Genomic DNA, 15,346 nt, shown 5'->3' with positions numbered 1-15,346 from the left:
TGTTAAATCCGGCGGGGGCGACCCGTTTTGTTATGGTAGAAGGCTAGGCATCGTTATTTTAAAGCACATTCACGAAAGCTATTTTTAAATTTTATTTTGCACTTATCCCACGCCCCGCCCGCCCCCTTACCTAGAAGTGAGCCTCATTGAATTCAATAGGACTTACTTAAGAATGGAAATGGTTAAGGTGGCATTGTTGTTTATTTACTTATGGCATTTATACCCCGCCCTTTAGCTAAAATGGTTCTCCGAGCAGCTTTCCAAAACCAGCCCATTGACCCCTATGCATTTCAACTACACTTGGCCGGGGGAGGGCGGGGAGAGATATGCAGCCAGTAACCGGAAATGCAGCTTGAAACCCATCACGATTAGGGCCCTTTTAGCCGCCAGTCTCTTGAACTCCGAACATGAATCGCTGAAAAAGTATCGCGAGAGTATGGCGGAGACGCTCGATCAGCTGAGAAACAGTGGACAAGAGGTCGTTTAAAAGACGGGCGATGACCGCGCAACTCAGGGCAGCGTGAGAAGAAGGCTTGTGTCCGAATCCCGGGGCTGTAGGGCTGGTTCTGCGAAAGCGGGACTCGATCTGGAAGGGAGCTCGTAGTTTCTAGGAATCTTGGCTTCGGAAGCTTATAGCGGGGTTGTGCGGTTCCTCGCTGTCGGGACTACAAATCCCGTCAGGCTTTGCGCTAAGCGGGTCGAATATGCGTAGCCTGCTGGGAGGGGGGAGAGGCTGCGGGTTCGGCTGTTGAGAGGGAGGTTTGCTGCGTTTATGCTAAGCAGCAGCAGCAGCAACAACAACAACAACTCGTTACCTTAGCATTTCCTGGCGCTCATGTCCGTGGTTTTTATTGTTCATGACGTGTTTCCATTCATTCGTGTAGTTCTGCAGAAAGGAGAGAGCAGATGTGTCTTCAGCTGCTTTTTCCTCTTCAGTGTTCCTGCAGAGCCTTCTCTTTCCTCCCTGCAAAGGCATTTATTATTTTTGCGCTGCAGCTCCCACCATCCTTTGAACACTGGCTTTGCTGGCTGGGGCTGACGGGAGTTGGAGACCAACATCATCTGAGGGCACCAAGTCCCCCAACATTGCCTTTATTGCTCCTGAAAAAAAGGGCAGCTCTCCTTGCATAATTTCTATTTTCTCTCTCTCCTATACTAAGGTGATGGGTTGGTGCCCTTATAATATTTTATAAGATGAACAGCCTGCTAGTATATTGCCTTGGCTGGATAATGGACTAGATGAGAGCTAACAAACTGAAACTCAATTCAGATAAGACAGGTACTGTTAGTGGGTGGTTCCCTAGACCCTATGGATGGGCGGTTGCCTGTTCTTGATGGGGTTACCCTGCCTCTGAAAGAGTGGGTACATATCTTGGGGGTGCTCCTGAATCCTTTGCTGTCACTTGAGGCTCAGGTGGCCTCAGTAGACCAGAGTACCTTCCATTAGCTTTGGCTGGTGGCCCAGCTGTGCCCTTATTTGGACAGCCTAACTACTGTTGTCTATGCTTTGGTAACCTCTTGGTTAGAATACTACAACATGTTATATCTGAAGACGGTTCGGAAACTTTAGCTAATGCAGAATTCAGTGGCCAGGTTGCTCACTGGGGTAGTACGGTTTGAACGTATTATTATACCAATCCTGGTCTGACTACACCAACTACCAATGAAGAAGAAGAAGAAGAGGAGGAGGAGTTTGGATTTGATATCCCACTTTATCACTACCCAAAGGAGTCTCAAAGCGGCTAACATTCTCCTTTCCCTTCCTCCCCCACAACAAACACTCTATGAAGTGAATGGGGCTGAGAGACTTCAGAGAAGTGTGACTAGCCCAAGGTCACCCAGCAACTGCATGTGGAGTAGCAGGGAGTCGAACCCGGTTCACCAGATTACAAGTCCACTGCTCTTAACCACTACACCACACTAGCTCTCAGTTAGTTTCCACACCCAATTCAAAGTGCTGGTTTTTACCTCTCTAGCCTTAAACAACTCTGGACTGCAATGCCTCAAGGACCGCCTCTCCATATGAACCTACTCAGACCCTGAGATCATCCTCTGAGACCCTTCTTTGTGTGCCTCCTCCACGAGAGGTCCAGAGAGTGGCAACATGAGAACAGGCCTTTTCTGCAGTGGCTCCCTATTTGTGGAATGCTGTCCCCAGGGAGGTTTGGTTGGCACCTTCATTATACACTTTTAGGTGCCAGGCAAAAATGTTCCTTTTTAACCTGACCTTTGGCTGATTGACATCCAATACCCCTTTAAACGTGCTGTGGAAGGGGGGGATTATTGGGTTGTCTTTGTTATTTTAGTATGCATTTTGTGTTTTTTATATTGTGATTTTTTGTTGTGAACCATCTGAGATCTACTGGTATAGGGTAGTTACAAATTTAATAAATAATAATAATATTGTGAGTGTTTACAACATTAGATGGCCTTGAAGGCAGCCATACCTACATAACTGAATGTTCTTGTAACCCTTCTCCTCTCTCTGCCCCCCCCCAACCTTTTCTTAATAACTGCTGCATACAAATGATCACTATTATTGTTCTACCTTCAGTGCAAACATCTAGGAAGCTTATGAAGGAGATGCCAACTAAGTCCAGCTTATGCACGTCTTTCAGGTACCATAATTAAGCTACAGGCTTTCTAGGCTGAAAGTAGTTTCTGATGAAACGTGTATTGCATTATATAACTTTATTCAGTGCTATTATTCTATGAAAAGAGATACCAGACTCACCATGAACGCCTCCTTTGTTCTCTTATAATGGCAATGGCGCCCACCCGAGAGGTGCCGGAACTGAGTTCCGGTGAGTTCCAGCAGGGGGGAAAGCCCTGACTTTATTTAAAACAACAATCAACCCTACTGCAAGTCCTCTTTTACTATATCTCTTTTCAGATTAACTCTCCTTTCCCTTTTCTCCCTCTCTTCCAACTATCCTTTGTCCAAAGACCACATTTCACTGTTCCTTCCTATCTTACATCCTTCATCTCAGGCTTGTTTCAGAATGAAATAACACCTCATTGATCATACAACATTTCAAATGGAAAATTCTACATGAGATCTGCACAAGCACTGGCTTATGCTTTAGCTTACACCATCTTTTTAAACTGTTTTGCAGAAGTTTCTGGCATGAGATTAAAAGAGTTTCTGGTGTGAGTTAGGAACTGCAAGATTGGAACATGAGAAGAACGTTGGTACAAGGAACACCAGGGGGGAAGTGAGGGTGACTACTGAAGTGAGAAGCAAATATTTGTAATTAACATGGAGCCATACCCTGGTATCAGTAATTAGAGCAAGAAGACACTTTGTGGCCATAACAGCTGGGTTTGTGCTATATCAGCCCATTATTTTAATGAAGCCCATTTGAAGAAGTGGCTGGGGCAGGAATGCCTGGTTAGCATCTGACTGGGTTTGATCTGGAAAATGCCTTGTAAATGAATCCTGTAATCACACTGGCTATATCCTTCAGCACATCCTTAGTTTTTCCATCAAAGGTCATTCAGACCTTAGAATAAGGAATGGACACTAAGGATATCTGCATTAATCCAAAAATCTAATGCAAATTGCAAAGGGAAAAACAATATTCACTCGGTAGACCATGAGAGAAATAGTTAATTCCTGCCTGTCATGGTCCCAATCCTGCTCCCCTCAATGACAGCTATTTGCATTTTTATAAAATGTACAATTAAATGCAACAATGCATTTAACATCATGCCTAGTTTGGCCCAGTTGGAAGTTCAACTAGACATAAGCCAAAAGAAGGGATATGAGCAAGATTAAAATATTGTCTTGTGTCTGCAAAGTCTGTGAAGAGAAATAGCAAGGAAGCTGCACAGGACATACCTGTAGACTACTGAGCTTCACCGTCTTGCATTTGTCACATGTTGCTGTCTTCCGTCCACTTCAGGTAACTCGGTGGCAGAAAATTATCTGCCTTGGTAAAAAGGAAGAGATAACAGCTAATATCAGTTCTGCTCCAGGCAGTGATTTCAGCTGTATAGATTTCTTGCCCCAAATGGGAGAAAATGTGGGCATGAGTTCGGGTTCCTGCAAGGGAAACAAAATCAAACAAGTCCAGGTTCCAGTAAGGTAACATTGATAAGACAAAGTCCAAGCAAAGCTGTGAAGCTCAGACTGAAGAGTCATACAAGCAAGATCAATTTTTGGTATAGTGGTAAGCTGTAGTTCCACCTCCAATAAGCAAAGACCCTTCATGTTAAAGTGGCCTGGCCTGCTTCAGTAGCTCCTGACTTAGATGTTGCATGGGAGACTATGGTTCAGCTGGGCGTTTCTGGGCTCAGCTGGAGTTCATGACCACCTTGTGTCAGTAAGGTGCTGCCAGCACTGGTTCCTGGTCTGCTGGATCTTCCTGGGCGGGACAGATGTCAGGAGTCGGTTCTGCTGGCAAATCTCTCTTCCATTCAGATACTGTCTTCAAATCCTTGGCCTCATCCACTGATGATGGAGAGTCAGATTCCGGGGTCATGACATTATCCAACAAGAAGCTTAAAACAATTAATTATGCAAGAGCAAAGTACCACTATCTCCACATGGAAAGTGAGCTACACAAATAGCAATAAATATGGTGATAATTGTGCATCCTTCACATTTAAGGATTTAAGCTGTAATGTTTAGTTTGCAGGTGAACATTTTCACATTGTTAATTATTTCACCTGCAGTAATTCAGAGATGGTGGACAGTATAATGATATAGTACTGAAGCATTCTATCAAAGTAAATGAGTCCAAGTAGCTGACACAAGGTGTATTTTGCTCAGCCACAGTGTGATGCTTTGCTAAGTCAGGAAAATCTGGAACTTTATAGCACATATATGAGGACATAAATAAGGTTGGACGTAAGTGTCTTATTCTGAAGTGCTGACAGCACTCCAAGGAGACCACTTTTGTTTTCCATATTCTGAAACAGACTCTAATTACATTCCATAACAAATTAAAGAGAAAAGTAAATTGCCTCCACATAAAACACAGGAAACTGAAAAGTCTGCTCTTGCTCTATCTTCTTACTCATCACACTCTTGGACTGCAAGCGCCAAATGCATTCATGGAGCTAGTAATGAGACATTCCCCATTGTTTCTATTAGATTTTATGAGGTGGAAACCCGGATAGTAGTTACAAAATTGGTTCTATAACCATTAGCCACATCCTCTCCAGTTCCCCATCTTTCCCTCCCCATTTCACACTTCAGCTCATATAATACAATCAGGTAACAGGACTGTGCAACTCAACTTGTTTTTCCAGTAATTACTTTCTGTTCATCAAAGAGACACAATTAACAAATGAACTCACACAATATCCTTTACCTAAAGAGGTAACGTAGACACCTGTATCTCTTTTGCTATTGTTCTTTTATCCATAGCACCAGACAGAGTTACAAGTGCTTGAATCCAGCTTGTTGGCTCCCACAGACATCTGGCTGGCCACTCTGAGAACAGGATGCTGGGTTAGATGGGCCATTGGCTTGATCCAGCAGACCCTACTGATGTTCTTGGAGTCTCAGCGGATAATTCCACAGCAGCAAGTCCCCGAGTTTAATAAGATCACAAACTGTGCATGTAACATGGGAGTAGGAGAAGAGCATTGCATAGCATTAAAGATATCACAGGTACACATGTGTTGGACATTTGGATACTCCATAGATACCCCTCAGTATCTATGACTTGAATTGCATTCAATGTTATGGGACTGCAAGGATACACACACAAATGAAGTTTCCCCATTTTACTCCTACTGAACCCCCTAAAAAGGTTTAAGTCTCAATAAAGGCATATGGTGGAGGGCTGTGGTAGGACAGAGAAATCAGGCAGATGCAGCTTGCATGAGTGAAGCGCTTACAGAGGCAGATTCAGGGGAGCGCAACTAGTTCGTCTGCAGTGGGTGCCATGCCAAGAGGACACGACAGGGGGCACCACAACAATGATGAACAACAGAAGGCAAGAGGCAGTGGGGGAGGAAAGACCACTGAATTTGGTGTCGCACAGGGCACCACAGAAATTTTAAAGCTCTTGGAAACTGTTTCCACCTGATTCCCCTCCCTCCCTCCTTGCCCTGCATCTTAGGCCTTTCCCAAAGATTCTCTGACCCTCGGGAGGGGGAGGGGAAAATTTCCCTTTATGGGCATCATTGAACATTACGGGATTTAACTATCATGGGTATATATTCACTGGAGGAGCAATCACCTTTTCCCAGTGACAGATGTCACTGAAAAAAATAAGCTAGAAGAGTTGCTTTGAAGGAAGTTACACAAGTTAGTAAGTACTGCACACCGAAAGGCCCTGTGACACACCTATTTGATCACTAGTTTTGTCTGGAAAGATGGCCACAGATCTGAAGCCCCACAAAGCAAAAAAGATGTTATATCCAAAGGGAAATACACTATAATTTCAGTCAGACAAAGGTCAGTGATCTACAAAGCACTTTGGCTCAAATTGCAGTCTTAGCTGCAGTCCTGCTCTATTCATAAAACAATGTTTGCCTTGAATTCTATAGAATAAGTGTACCTTTAATGCTGCAGTCCTGTACCCACATATCTCAAGAGTAACCCCATTGAACTCAAAGTTATTCTATCTGCTTCTGGATGTGTTGATGACAACACTGCGTGTCAACTATTGATTTTCTTTGTTTTCAACTTTTAAGAGTCTGTTAAAATGAAGCTCCTGTATACCTTATTTGTGAATGTTATTGATATTGGTCAACTATGTGGTTTGTTACAAAATTTCTTTTTTTAAAATTTAAGTAGCCAAGCAGTTATGTCTGTGTTTTCTGGAAACACCTTATTTGCCTTTCTAATACCAGCATCTTTTCATATTAAGGCTTCCTGGCTTCCCGCTAGATAAATTGCTTGTTTTGAAGGAGTTGCAGAAGTAAATTATTTGAGTCCTGGAGTCAATTTTGAGCGCCAGGGGTTCAGATCAGTTAAGTATTTTTAAGAGTGCGATTCTATAACCACTTGCTTGGCAGAAAGCTCAGTTGAATTCAGTTAAGCTTAATTCTGGGTACACTTGTATAGGATTGTGCTGTTGGTGAGTCCAAGCCTTCTGTAGAATGTATTTCTCAAACCACTGAGTAACCACTGCTTTCTGAAATTATGAAGCCAAAAGTGAACTAAAGTTGGAGCTTTGATACTTCCCTTCTACAAAATTATATTACCTTAATTCCAGGGTCTATATTGCACCAGTCTTTAAGATGGATGCAGGGAAACTAAATCAGAAATGTACATTAAAAGCATATTTTTAAAAGGGAAATGTAATTGTGAGTGGCATTTTGCACATAGATTAAAAATCACATACATGCTCTTTTGACTGTAGCATACAACCTGTGCTTGAACAGATTTGGAAGCCTTTCAAACCCGACAGCCTGGCCATGCTATACTGTACTTTTGTCTTTGCTGACACTAATGTGACATGTCATAAAATATAGCAGCCCTCAGGTATTTTCTCCTTTTTTATGAGCCTAACGCCTTTTGCAACAGTGTTTGTGACTCTAAAGAAATTCTAGTACAGCAGGCAGCTACATTGTACCTGCACTGTATTCAGTGATAGACTAATGACACCTTGGGAACTTAACCACTCTGGTAGTGATCCTGGTAGTGGGTGATCTGGTCATTAGGGACATAGATACCTAGGTGTGTGACGGGCATTGTTGACTAATTAAAAACTGGTCCCGATGGCATCTGCTTGAGAATTATTAGAAGAATTCAGAATTCAGATAGGAAATTGCTGATCGTCTTAGCATTATCATTACATGCCACCCCAATCTCTTGAGTGCTGAGAGATTCCAAGGGTTCCAAGCACTGACCCAAGCTCTGGTTTCCTTGGAATGAGGGTCAGTAGAGACTGTGGCATCCAGGAATGCTGATATCCATCTGTCTCGGGAGATAATGGAAGAGTTTGCTGTTGGAAGGTTGCAGTGCCTTGGTGTGGCTGTAGAGACTGATGTGGGAGTGACGTCTTGCTGCAACAGGGGCAGATGAAGGCACCTGGTTGTGCTGCTCCAGATGCGCCATGCCGTTTCTTCTCTCTGTGCTCCTCCCAGAGGTCGTTTCTCCTCTGGTCCATAGCAATGTATCCATAACAGTGACCAGAGGTGTCCAGGATATAGGGTTTGTTTACACATATATACAACCTGAGCATAAGCTGGAGGGGCTCATAGCATTAACACCCCAACAGATTTTGCTTCTCTCTTAGTCACAGCACTGGATTCCAGCACAGATCAAACAAGGCTCTGTGCTTCAACTTTCTGATCAGCTCACACACAACTACACTCTTACTGTTCTTCTGACTACCAGCCAGGTGAGAGGGAAGGCCCACCCATTTGCCCTATGGCACAGAACAACTTCTTTGGTAATGCTAATCATGGTGCATATGTGGCCAGCTAGTTCAGCGATAGAATCGTGTATCAGATTTTAACCCTTGCTGGGTACAGGATCCCAAGAATTGGAAGGAACTCAGGGCATTATGTAGGCTGACTCCTCAAAACCTGAAGAAGTGTGCCTGCACACGAAAGCTCATACCAATAACAAACTTAGTTGGTCTCTAAGATGCTACTGGAAGGAATTTTTTTTTATTTTGTTTCCTCAAAACCTGCAGTAATATGTAACTTGTTCCTAAGATCAGCTTCTGTACCAAAATACTAGAAGAACTAGACTGTAAAAGGTAAAGGTATAGGGACCCCTGACCGTTAGGTCCAGTCGCGGACAACTCTGGGGTTTGGCGCTCATCTCGCTTTACTGGCCGAGGGAGCTGGCGTACAGCTTCCGGGTCATGTGGCCAGCATGACTAAGCCGCTTCTGGCGAACCAGAGCAGCTCACAGAAATGCCGTTTACCTTCCCGCTGGAGCGGTGCCTATTTATCTATTTGCACTTCATGCTTTCGAACTGCAAGGTTGGCAGGAGCAAGGACCAAACAACAGGAGCTCACCCCATCTGATCGGCAAACCCTAGACTGTAATGCCTTTTAAAAAAATAAAAAATGGAACCCTGGGGAAGGTATTACACGCTGGACATTACAGTCCAGTTAACTTAATATTTGTTCTGGTGAAAGTGGTGGAAATAATAGCTTAAAATTGTATACCAGGCATATAGAAGAAGTCTTCCTATAGCAGATATTTGAACAAATGAATAATAAATAAATGAGCAAAGTCCATTTTTATTTCAGTGTCTTAAACTATACTACATACACCTGATTAAAGGCTCCATTTTGGATTGGTTGATTGGAATTGAAGGTGGGCAGAAAAATGAATGTTACGTACACATCTGAGACCAATACAGTAAAGTGTGGAAAAAGTCAATAAATGCACAGAACCACTCTACAGATGAAACAAGTGTGTACTACCTAGATCTATGTCACAGAACAGAGGTTTTATAGGACATGTGAGTACTCTTTCTTTGTCCTGTTTCCCTAGCTCAGCATGCAGCAAAGGATTAAGAGCTCAGTGCTGTATGTAATTTGGTAGTTGTTGCAAAGGTGCTTTCAGCCTTCCTCCAGAGAGAAAACTATATATAGGATTTCTATTAAAGGCCAACACTTCTGCAGCCTAATTAGAATTAGTGGTGTTGGTGAAATTCCTAGTTTGGCACATGAACCTTATCTACTTCTAATGCTCAGCTCTGACTTAAGGTAAGCATTGAGGGATACTACAGTTCATATTCTGGTCATAGAGCAGACTAGGAGAGACACAAAGAGGGCTGAGCTCATTTTTTGAGCTCTGTATATCTACAGAATTTAGGGAGGTTGGTTGCCTCTCTCTGGGGTGAGGTAGTGGAATTTGCTGCTGGAATGTTTAAGCCAAGGATTGCTAACCTTTCTGGGGTCCTGGGCACATTTGCAATTTGGAAGGCATGCCCAGGGTATCATCATCACTGCTTTCTCCCCAGGTCATTTCTCCTCTCTTTCAGGCAAACAGAAGGAGAGAAAGAACACAAAACACATTATTGCTTTTCCAAGGGGTCTGGGCAAAAGTCAAATTCAGCAAAATTAAAATGGAGCATCTTCAGATTACAACATGGGGTCCCCCAAATACCACCATCTTATGAAATTTGACAGTGATAGACTGCCCACACATTTGGTGCTTGACAACTCCAAAAACACTGTTCCAAAGCACAGATCCTCATGGATCTTCACGATTTTTACATTGAATAACAACAAGTAAGGTAACACAACTGTCAGCACAGAGCTGCCCTATGATTTGTTGGTGGCTTTGAATCAATCTCTTGTAAAAATGAAGCTCCATGTTTTCATGCCATGGCAATGCTGTAAAGACCTGATCTATGACCAGGGGGCGTCCTCAAAGGCACCATTGTGCTCCTTGGCACCATTTTGATGACCCAACTTTAAGCTGTTTACCTCTACCTATGCTCAGCCTGTGCCTTTGTAAATAAACTCAAATAGCATAAAATGCTATAAACCTCTACTGACCTCCTTCCAAAGGAAATCTTATTTGATTGATGGTCAACCAAAAGATGGCAAGATCCTGGTTTGAGACAGATAAGTCCTAGCACAAAGATCCTTATAAGTTTAAAGAAATATATAATATAAACCTTAATATGATGCAATTACTATCCATCTAAAATAAGTAGTGAAAAAACTGACACATGAAAATAATGAGAATTCAATGATGCTATAAAAAATGTTTGGAGTAAGAAAATAACTTCCAGACAGCATGCACTCATGATACCACAGGGCTGATTGGAGATGGAAAGAAGTCCATGAGCTATAATCTTATGATGTAGTTGTAGCTACTTTGTTGATTTTTTGAAGCAGAGTGACAGGTTTTAAAGAAAAGCACATTGTTATTTTGTCCCTACTTGTGGTGAAATAGCTTGTGCATCCCATTATCTATGCCACCAAGTTCATAAAATGTATCCTATCTGCTACAAATAGCAAATTACACCATATCCTCCACTGTTCCACATTTCTACCAGATAAGTGATCTACAGAGCAAGACAGAGGAGCAAATGTAGGCTCATTATTCTTCAGGAGAGTAGTTCTCAATTTTGTGCTGTATGTGTTCAGGATCTCCGTACTCTTGTGCTTATCACACAGTTGCTAGCACTGATTAAATTACGCGGTTTACAGAAGGATGCATGCAACATTACAAAAAGATGGTAATAACATTTTTAATTTATCTGTAAGGACAACTTTAATGCAATAATAATTCTGTAGTTCATTTATCTAAATGGGGACCTTATCACATGAGTGATGAGAAGTCAAAATACTGAGAGTGGATAGATCTTAACTCACATGATGGATGGGCAATTCCACACAGTATGACAGCCCCTTGTCTCAGGTCTCTGCTCAGTAACAGAGAAAAATGTTTCTGGAGTGAACGTTGATCACAGTAGAAAGAGAGAATTTCTTCTAGCTTATTATGCTCTCTTCTCTCTGGCAAAAGCCATTTATAACACCAGAGACACACAAGACCTCCTGGAGATATAAAACATGTTATTTAAGGGGTTACACTAAAATATTACACAATTAATCAATCTCTATTTAAAGATTAGAAGCATAACGCCTAAGAAGTCCACCACATATTGAGTGGAAGCTTATATAAGGCTTCAAAGTTTTAAATTTTATAGCCCTCATATTTGTAGAAAGAAATACTGAAAATATCATTGTGGTATATTAGTTCAAAAAATTAGGAAACCATTTTTTTTAATCTGAAAAATGGAGTGGTTTCAAAGCAGCCACCAAAATTACAGAGGCATTCAGGTTCCACCCATACACAGTTAAGGAAAAAACAATGAAAAAACAATAATTTTTAATAATATTTTTTATTATTTATACCCCACCCATCTGGTTGGGAATCAATGACATCTATGTTTCAGGAATAGCTAGTGTCTACTAATTCAAACAGCAAGAGAAAAATATTGCGGGGAGGAAATGGTCCCACTGGAACTAGTCAAGAATAGGTTCTGCATATGAATATGTGTGAACAAGTGTTTGAGGATTTATCTGGAATCAGATAAAATGCTTGAGAGAATCAGCTTACAGTTTCTCCTATTACCTTGGGGCAAGAATTGCATGCCTATGCAAAACAGAAAAAAGTATTCAAGTGGTTTATAGCACAGCTGTAATTTCCCTTTTTCTTTGGTTTACCTGAGTAGGAGTCTAAAGGCATTGAGCCACGGCATTTGGAATTCACATTGAATTCCTCAACAAGGTTTGGACTTTATGAATACAGCAGAGGCACCTTATTCTAATGTCACATTTCAGGTAAAATGGGGACAGTGCTGTTAGGAACAAGGAAATGAAAACATGGTTGAAAATAGTAAGATAATCTTCTCTCCAAGGGGCGTGGGGTGGGGGACAGAGGAAACTTTGTTTTGTTCATACCTTATTAAAAATCAATAAAAATTCTTCATATATATAAAAGAAAATAGTGAGATAATACCTACCCTAGCCTTTGCCAAGCTGGCGCTGTCCAGAGGCTTTGGTCTACAACTCAGTTGTAAAAATGGCCGACATTACAACACAAAATGAAATTGAAAACCCCAGCAGCCTTCAGCTCTCCAGCGCCATCTCTTCATTAGGAAACAGGCATTGTGGAATTCCTCTGGAATTTTTCTACTTCTTGAAAAGTGGGGAATTTGAAATTAAATTTAACCATCACGGTGTTAAATGCTTTGTTTATTTAATCAATTTGTGTGCTGCCTTTCAACTGAGGCAAGGCAACAAAACAATGTAAAAATAAAACAGCAGATACAAGACCTCTCAAATTAAAAGGCTAAGAAAATAAAGCTATGCTCCTAACCATTACTGCCCTCAATAAATCCTGCTGATTCCAAATTATTTATTGGTTGTACATTTCCACTTGTTTGATGTTCTATTCTGCCTTGGTCAAACTCCACCTGAAGTACCGCACCCTATTCTGGGCACCACAATTTAAGAAGGGTATTGATAAGCTGGAATGTGTGCAGAGGGGAGCAACAAAGATGATAAAGGGTGTGGAAACCAAGCCTTATGAAGGATGGTTGAGGGAATTGGGTATGTTTAGCCAGAGGTGACTGAGAGGTGAGAGGAGATGATAGCCATCTTCAAATATCTGAAGGGCTGTAATATGGGAGATAAAGCATGCTTGTTTTCTCCTGCTCCAGAGGGTAGTACCTGAACCAATTTACAAGGAAGGAGATTCCAACTAGGCATTAGGAACAACTTTCTGACAGTAAGACCTGTTCAACAGTGGAAAAGACTCCCTCAGAAGATGGTGGACTCTCCTTCATTGGAGGTTTTAAAGCTGAGGTTGAATGGTCATCTGTCATGAATGCTTTGCGATTCCTGCATTGCAGGGGGTTGGAGTAGTTGACCCTTGGGCTCCCTTCCATCTTTACAATTCTTTGATTTTGGGTGGTACAATGAGAATCTTAGGCAACTGAGAAACTTAAGCTGTATCAATATATATAGAAATGCAGGCTAAGTGTTTTTAACAGGGCTGCTTTTGAAAGGAACTCTGAATTGTAGCTCAGCATGAGCTTTCACCTATTTCTAAATGTAGTGATCTTAAGTGGTACTAATGGTGTCCAAACTTTTTCAAAGAGGGTCAGATTTGATGAAGTGAAGGGCTGTGAGGACCAACCAAAGTTGTTGAGCGTTTTTATGATTTTACCTCAAACTTGTTGAGCTTTTTTATGATTGAAGTTGTTGAGCTTTTTCCAGGATTGAAGTTTTTTGAGGTTTTTTGGGATTTTACCCCAGGAAATAAACTGCTACAGGGGCTGGATTAAACGGACTAGTGGGTCGGATTAGGCCCCCAAAACGGACTTTGGACATGCCTGCCCTATGCTAAAGCCTCTCAATTTTCTTCTGCTCTCCACACTATTTCAGATGCAAGTAGCAGCAGAGTGTGCTTTCAGTTGCTTTGCTTAGCACACCAAGTTCTAGAAGGCTGCAAAGGAATTTGCATGTTTTGGCCAAAGTAATCCTGATTTCAAACCCAGACATCATAGTGAAATGGGAGGAAAATCAGTACATGGGTTTTGGCTCTCTGCACTGTAACTTCTTCACAGTGAAATCCTCTGTAAGTGATGCCTGCTCCTTAAGAGAAAGTCCAGTTGAGTTGAATGGGACTCACTTCCAAGTCAGACCACAGCTTGTTGTTTAGTTGTGTCCAACTTTTCGTTACCCCATGAACCGGAGTATGCCAGGCACTCCTGTTTTCCATTGCCTCCAGCAGTTTGGTTAGACTCATGTTGGTAGCTTTGAGAACACTGTCCAACCATCTGCGTCCTCTGTCGTCCCCTACTCCTTGTGCCCTCAATCTTTCCCAACATCAGACCGCAGCTTGTGTTGTTGTTCAGTTGTTCAGTCGTGTCCGACTCTTCGTGACCCCATGGACCAGAGCACGCCTGGCACGCCTGTCTTTCATTGCCTCCCGCAGTTTGGCCAAACTCATGCTAGTCGCTTCAAGAACACTGTCCAACCATCTCATCCTCTGTTGTCCCCTTCTCCTTGTGCCCTCCATCTTTCCCAATATCAGGGTCTTTTCTAGGGAGTCTTCTCTTCTCATGAGGTGGCCAAAGTACTGGAGCCTCAACTTCAGGATCTGTCCTTCCAGTGAGCACTCAGGGCTGATTTCTTTAAGGATGGATACGTTTGATCAGACTGCAGTTAGGTTAGTCTATATGGCCATTTACTCCTGGTTTGTGCAGGTTTCACGGTGAAATAATGACAATACTGATTTTTGTGTCGCCTAGTAAAATTGACACAGTGTGTTCCGTAAGTGCCAGAAGAAGCAAGAAGCAACTGTAGTACTAACCTGCTTTCCTAACCTGAACGAAGCTTTTGTGCGTTAGGATTTGTAGTAATTCCCCCCCGGAAAATAATCGTTTATTTCTGTGGCCACCAGGAGGCGCAGCCCAGCCTTCTAATCGCGTCTCAACTTCGTATCTGTTATCAAAGCGGTGGCGGGAGGAGGAGTAATGCTTCTAGTTTACACCACTTATTTGCTTGACTCGTGCTTTGCTGCTGTTTTTGTAGTATTAACTTAAGCACATCCACATTGATTGAAATTAATAATATTTTTAAAACAACAGCAACAGCACTAGGGCAATTTGTTTCCTGGTCGCATAAAATTAGGGGTGGGTTAAACAAACGGAAAAACTAAATCTGCTAATAATAATTCTTGTAAAACCATCTTCTGTTTTGATCAATTATTTACATTATTTTTACCCTTCCTTTGGGGCAAGCCCCACTGAACATGAAGGGATTTACATGTGAGTAATCACTGCACTGCAGAAGACAGACTGAAGTCAACAGGAGACAAGCCCCATCCTTGTAAGGCAGGATTGGCCACTGAACTGGAATTAAAGTTTTTGCGGCCATGCTGACCACTCAA

The 15,346-nt window shown here is 42.1% G+C and overlaps 1 long non-coding RNA gene across 1 annotated transcript; it reads right to left on the bottom strand.

Annotated features, from left to right (window-relative positions):
- Positions 1-9,849: 9,849 nt before the first annotated feature.
- On the bottom strand, positions 9,850-14,814 carry LOC117045797. The gene is made up of 3 exons (XR_004426468.1): positions 14,768-14,814; positions 11,257-11,439; positions 9,850-9,904 (listed from the first exon to the last, which is right to left on the bottom strand). It is a non-coding gene; the product is annotated as an uncharacterized LOC117045797 (long non-coding RNA).
- Between the last annotated feature and the right edge of the window lie 532 nt (positions 14,815-15,346).

This window comes from Lacerta agilis, chromosome 4 (genome assembly GCF_009819535.1).
Source record: "Lacerta agilis isolate rLacAgi1 chromosome 4, rLacAgi1.pri, whole genome shotgun sequence".
Classification (NCBI taxonomy): domain Eukaryota; kingdom Metazoa; phylum Chordata; class Lepidosauria; order Squamata; family Lacertidae; genus Lacerta; species Lacerta agilis.
Note: the sequence above shows the minus strand (reverse complement) of the source record. Positions and strands in the feature narration are given on the sequence as shown.